The sequence below is a fragment of the Pantherophis guttatus genome, chromosome 4 (assembly GCF_059756535.1).
Source record: "Pantherophis guttatus breed Tessera chromosome 4, ASM5975653v1, whole genome shotgun sequence".
Lineage (NCBI taxonomy): Eukaryota > Metazoa > Chordata > Lepidosauria > Squamata > Colubridae > Pantherophis > Pantherophis guttatus.
Window position 1 is genome coordinate 106576789 of NC_142066.1, and position 6000 is coordinate 106582788.

The following is a 6000-nucleotide window of genomic DNA, read 5'->3' on the forward strand; positions in this document are numbered from 1 at the left end:
CTGGATTATTTGAGAGTTGAGGTTGGGGTTGCAATAGGGCTGGGGACTTAATATCTGTAGATTTACATTTCTGTAAGTCTTTTAATTCAGGTAATGACTGAATTGGAGGAGACAACGGGAGATTTTAAATGATTATTAAAATCATTTGGAAATGGCTCCCATAAATAAACATGCAGTTTAAACAGGGGTGGGTTCTACTTACCTTTACTACCGGTTCGCACCCATGATGACGTTGTGGCGGGTGGGCGGAGCCTCCCGCCGGTTTTACTACTGGTCCTATAGAACCAGACAGAACCGGAAGCAACCTACCACTGAATTTAAAGTATTCATTAAGGCTATTTTGACTCTTAAATGAATGGTCTGCAAAACCCACTAAGATTTAGTGACAAATGTAATGAATTTCAACTCCAGTGCTTACCATTTAGGTCAAAAATAGGCATGTTCTGAAAATGGAAATTCATTACTTGTATGTCTTTGAAATTTTGCTAAAACATAATGACTGTATATATCTCCATTTCTATGGTTTAACAGTTAAATAGAACAGTTCAACACTTAGTGCAAAATTAGTTTTCCAATTGATATCAGGATAATTGAAGTCCCCCATTACTATTGTAGTGTGTTTCCTACATATGTTTGTTAGTTGGTTGCAAAAAAGATATCTACTTTTTCTGCTCAGTTTTAGTTTAAAGCCCTCCTGATAAATTGAGCTAGTCGTTTTCCAAAAACATTCTTCCCAGTCTTTATGAGGTGCAACCCTTCCCTTGCCAGAAGCCCATGCTGGAGGTAGTACAGACCTTGGTCTAGGAATCCAAAGGTTTTTTTGGTGACAAAAAAAATGGGCCAATGGTTCACTTCTAGAATTTTTTGTTCTCTTACTGGATGTTGTTCTTTCATTGGCAGTACAGATGAAAAAACTACTTGTGCACCTAAGTCTTTGGCTTTCCTGCCTAGCTGCTCATAATCATTCCATATTGTTTTCAAATCCTTTTTTGTGTCATTCGTCCCTATGTGTAGTAGTAGAAAGGGATAGTAGTCTGTTGGTTTTATTATTTTATTTATTTATTATTTATTTATTTATTAATCAAATTTCTATACCGCCCTACTCCCGAAGGACTCAGGGCGGTGAACAGCCAAGATAAAATACAGATAATACAAATATTAAAAAATCCCTTAAAATTATTAAATATTTCGGCCGAAACACAGATTAAAACACCCAATTTGTAAAATCACGAATTAAAAAATTTAAAAATTTAAAAGATGGGAGTTAGGCTAGGCCAGCTTGCTGAAATAGAAAAGTTTTGAGAGCACGGCGAAACGTGTGCAGGTCCGGGATCTTCCGTATCTCTGGGGGGAGCTCGTTCCAGATGGTAGGTGCCCCCACAGAGAAGGCTCTCCCCCTGGGAGCCGCCAGTCAACACTGTTTGGCCGACGGCACCCTGAGGAGCCCCTCTCTATGGGAGCGTACTGGTCGGTGAGAGGCTATTGGTAGCAGAAGGCGGTCTCGTAGATACCCCGGTCCGATGCCATGGAGCACTCTAAAGGTGGTAACCAAAACCTTGAAGTGCACCCGGAAGACCACCGGGAGCCAGTGCAGCTCACGCAGGAGGGGGGGTCACATGGGAGCGCCACGTCGCTCCCATAACCACCCGCGCAGCCGCATTCTGGACCAGCTGGAGCCTCCGGGTGCTCCTCAAGGGGAGCCCCATGTAGAGAGCATTGCAGTAGTCCAAGCGGGAAGTAACAAGAGCATGAGTGACCGTATTTAACAAGTCCCGATCCAGAAAGGGACGCAACTGGCGAATCAGGCGGACCTGATAAAAAGTCCCCCTGGCCACGGCCGTCATGTGCTCTTCTAAAGACAGCCGTGAGTCCAGGAGGACACCCAAGTTGCGAACCCTCTCCGTGGGGGCCAGTGACTCGCCCCCAATAGTCAGTGATGGCACCAACTGACTATATCGGGATGTCGGAAACCACAGCCACTCGGTCTTGGATGGGTTGAGCCTGAGTCTGTTTCTCCCCATCCAGATCCGCACGGCCTCCAGGCACCGGGACATCACTTCAAGGGCATCATTGGGGTGGTCCGGGGTGGAGATGTACAGCTGAGTATCATCAGCGTACTGGTGGTACTTCACCCCGAAACCACGGATGATCTCACCCAGCGGCTTCACATAAATGTTGAACAGAAGGGGCGAGAGGACCGACCCTTGTGGCACCCCACATACAAGGGGCCTTGGGGTCGACCTCTGCCCCCCTGTCAACACAGACTGCGACCGGTCAGAGAGAAAGGAGGAGAACCACCGTAGGACGGTGCCCCCCACCCCTAACTCCTCTAGCCGGTGCAGCATGATACCATGGTCGATGGTATCAAAAGCCGCTGAGAGGTCTAATAGGACCAGGACAGAGGAACAACCCCTGTCCCGAGCCCTCCAGAGATCATCAACCAATGCGACCAATGCCGTTTCCGTGCTGTACCCAGGCCTGAAGCCCGACTGGAACGGATCCAGATATGACGATTCATCCAGGTACTGGGGGAGCTGTCGCGCTACCACACTCTCAACAACCTTCGCAATGAAGCGAAGGTTGGAGATTGGACGATAATTTGCCAACACTGCCGGGTCCAGGGAAGGTTTCTTGAGGAGAGGCCTCACCACCGCCTCTTTCAAGGCGGCAGGGAAGACACCCTCACTCAAGGAAGCATTTATAATCCCCTGGAGCCAGCCTCGTGTAACCTCCCGAGAGGCCAGCACCAACCAGGAGGGACACGGGTCCAGTAAACATGTGGCTGCGCTCAGTCTGCCCAGTATCCTGTCCACGTCTTCGGGCGTCACAGAATCAAACTCTTCCCAGATAATACTCACAAGACCTGCCTCTGTCCTCCCCGCTGAATCTACCCAGTCAGAGTCCAGATGTTCCCGAATCTGAGCGATTTTGTCACACAGATACTGTACAAAATCCTCGGCTCTACCCTCCAAGGGGTCCTCCCGCGCTTCCTGGTGCCGCAGGGAGCGGGTCACCCTAAACAGGGCGGCCGGGCGATTATCTGATGATGCAATAAGAGTGGCAAAATAGTTATACTTTGCCACTTTTATCACCACCAGGTAGGTCTTAATATGAGACCTTACCAGTGTTCGGTCAGATTCAGAATGGCTGGCCCTCCAACCACTCTCCAGGCGTCTTTCCGGCGCTTCATCTCCCTCAGCTCCTCGGTGAACCAAGGAGCCAGGCGAGATCGACGCCGGGTCAGAGGCCGCAAAGGCACGACCCGATCCAAAGCTCCAGCGGCCGCCCTATCCCAGGCGGCCACCAGCTCCTCAGTCGAGCCGTGTGCCAGAGCCTCAGGAAATGGCCCAAGCTCCGTCTGGAACCTATCAGGATCCATCAGGCGCCTGGGGCAGTACCACCTCAATGGTTCCGCCTCCCTGCGGCGGGGTGCGGCGGTTCAAAGGTCAAAGCGAAGGAGGGAGTGATCTGACCATGACAAGGGCTCGATCGCTATATCCCCTATCTCAAGATCACTCAATCACTGACCAGAGACAAAAACCAGGTCTAGCATGTTTCCCCCCGTGTGAGTAGGGCCATGAACTAACTGGGTCAGGTCCATAGCATTTCCCTTTAAAGTATCTTCTAGAACCAACACCAAGTCCTCTGCAAAGTCTTTTTAAAACTTTATTTCCACAATCCCTCATTCCTTTATGTTTCTATTCTGTATTTCAAGAACCAAAATAAACAGAAGGAACAATGAACAGCCTTCTCTTATCCCTTTTTGTATCTTGCATTCTTCTGTTAGATCTCCAAAAACTTTCTCCAAAGTATAAATTTTACCCATTTTATAAAATTCTCTTCAAAATTTATATCTCCCAAACTTTAAATAGCTGTTTAGAAAGGAGATTCAAAAGGAAAATGGCAATTGGATTAAAAGAAAAAAACTTTCAAGGCAAAAGCACTGATGGGAAATAATTTTAAATTAAATGTCTCATATGAGAAAGAAAGCAAAATTTCAAACTAATCAACATCAGTTGCTCAAATCCAAAGAAAGACTTGACTGATAAATATTCACTTTTTAACATTTTAACTGAAGACTGCCTATAGTCCTTCCCCAAAAGAGGATCTTGAGTGAAACTTTAACTTTTTTAAAATGGCAAAGTAGTGCCATTAGGGTTGCCAGGTCTGCTTCCAAAAAATAGCGGACAAGCAGGGGAGGGGGGTTGTTAAGTAGTAAAAAAATAAAAAAAATTACAATTAAATTATATATTTTCTTACAAACATTTTAACACGTATTAAAATAATCACTTCAAAACTTTACTTAAAATTCAAAACATCAAAGATATTATAATACTATGTAAAATATTAAATTACATTTTACTTTGCTGTTGTGTGTATTTTTTATTTGACTGCGCAGCTTTGATCAATTCTTTGTGTTTAAGGAATAATTCTTTAATTTCAGTACAACGTTGAGAAATATTAAAAAATATACAAAGTTCACTTCGAACTGATGGTACAAGCAGTCGGTTACGTTTGTCAGTCCACAAATTTCCCATGACGCTGAAAATTCGTTCAACGTTTGCATTTGATACCGGAATTGATGCACAATACTGGAACAGTTTCAGTAAACTCGGAGCTGGCTCTTTCTTGAAAAAGTACATCCACTTATCAAGGGATGAATCGCCGTGCAGATGAACATAAACTTCTTCTAAAGCAGAAATTTCATCGAAGAGAGTGTTGGGTGGAAGTTCTTCTCGCCATGGTGATAATAACCAGATGTTCATCATTTCTTCTAAAGTTGGAGGATTATTGCGATCAATTAGTTTGAAACAACTTAGCATCTCATATACTGAATCAGTGAAATTATATCACTTTTCTAGGTACGGAATGGCTCTTTGATACACGTTGATGGCTTCTTTCTTGAACTTTTGCATGGCATTCTCAGGCAAATGTTTTTTACGTAAGGCAAGTAAAACTTTCATTCCAAAAAACTGCTCATCGTATTTTTTTTGCAAAGAATCACACAGCTTACACATGATAATGTGAAGATCACAGGCAAGAATTTTCTTACTTTCCAGCTTCAGTAGGGTGTCTTGCATTATTGACATGAAGAAGTGCGTGAAATATAAATACAATTCTGAAATTGTTGGTTCATCGTCCTTTGCGAGTTCATTTTCCTGATCCGAAATAAGGTTCCAGATAACCTTATGGCACTCATCAGATCCAAGAAAAATAAAATACGATTTTAGAGGTATCCAGTTTAAAAGAAGTCTTTTGACCGCTTTAAACAAACTTAACCAATGTGTTGGAACATGGTGCAAAACTTCATGGAATTCTGACTCGCAAAACTCAAAAAATGATTTCAACTCTTCTCGTTTCTTCGCAGAATTCAAAAATTCGGCAAAAACCTTCAGCACTACATTTTTGATATCAAAAGATAACTGCTTTAATGTATTTTTGCGCTGTTGTGTAAAATGTGATTATTGCAATGAGCATTTGATCTTTGTCTCATTCTAACTTATGAAAAAAAAGACAAAATGCGATTCTCCTATCCTTATTCTCTTAGACTGTACAGCTTTAGATTACATACCATTTCATCATAAAGCTTTTGAATACAAAAAATTCCATTATTTTGTGAAAAAAATAGTGAACGTAATGTGAAAAAAGTGGACTGTCCGCTCAAATAGTGGACACCTGGCAACCCTAAGTGCCATTCTTATTTTCATTTCTTGGTATTTATTTCTAGTCCTACATTTAGTGCTAAAACATTAGACTGAGCTGGAGCAGTTCTCATCAATACTGAATACTAATAATCCAGAAGCAAATAGCTACAGGATGGGGAAGGCAAAGATGATTTAAAATAGTTTGTATAAAATTTCTCTATACAAAATAGTAGCCAACAGATTTATTATTTATTTATTTATTTATTTATTTATTTATTTATTTATTTATTTATTTATTTATTTATTTATTTATTATATTTCTATACCGCCTTTCTCCCGTAGGACTCAAGGCGGT